Genomic DNA, 640 nt, shown 5'->3' with positions numbered 1-640 from the left:
AGCTGATCGCCATGACTGGGGAGGGGGAGGAGGGGGTGAATTTAAAGTTGGCAGCACTTTGAGTGGCAGAAAAGCCGAAGAAAACCTAACGTTTTCGTCATTTGTTTGACGTAGTGCCAGTTCGTCACATAGGACGCTTTTCTTTCGGAAACGTTTACATTCATCGTCTGGCAATCAATGTCGCCTGCCGAGGTATGCAGTCGCACCACTCTGTACGAAATAGAAGCTTAAGTTGATGGAGTCGACAAGTAAGGAGCAGTGTCTGTCTTGTTTTAGATATGGAAAATCAATTATAGGCCTTATTTGCTGCCTTGTAGTTGACATAGGACCTTGCGATTTTGCACGACCGAGGTCCGGTAGCCACACCACACGGGAAAATGCGAGGAGTGTTAATGTGTAGTAAAAACCGAAGAAAACCTTACGTTTTCTACATTTGTTTTCCTAATAACGAAATGGGAAATCGTCAGAATGAACGCTTTTCTCTCAGAAACGTTTACATTTATCGTCTGGCAATTAATGTCGCGTGCTGAGGTATGCAGTCGCACCACTCTGTACGAAGTACAGTAGGTTCTAAGGTGATGCAGTCGACAAGTATGGTCGCAATATATTGTCACCTCGAAATACATCGACACCTCGAAAT

The sequence above is a fragment of the Schistocerca gregaria genome, unplaced genomic scaffold (genome assembly GCF_023897955.1).
Source record: "Schistocerca gregaria isolate iqSchGreg1 unplaced genomic scaffold, iqSchGreg1.2 ptg000308l, whole genome shotgun sequence".
Lineage (NCBI taxonomy): Eukaryota > Metazoa > Arthropoda > Insecta > Orthoptera > Acrididae > Schistocerca > Schistocerca gregaria.
The sequence above is the reverse complement of the archived record's forward strand: the minus strand, read 5'-3'. Positions refer to the sequence as shown.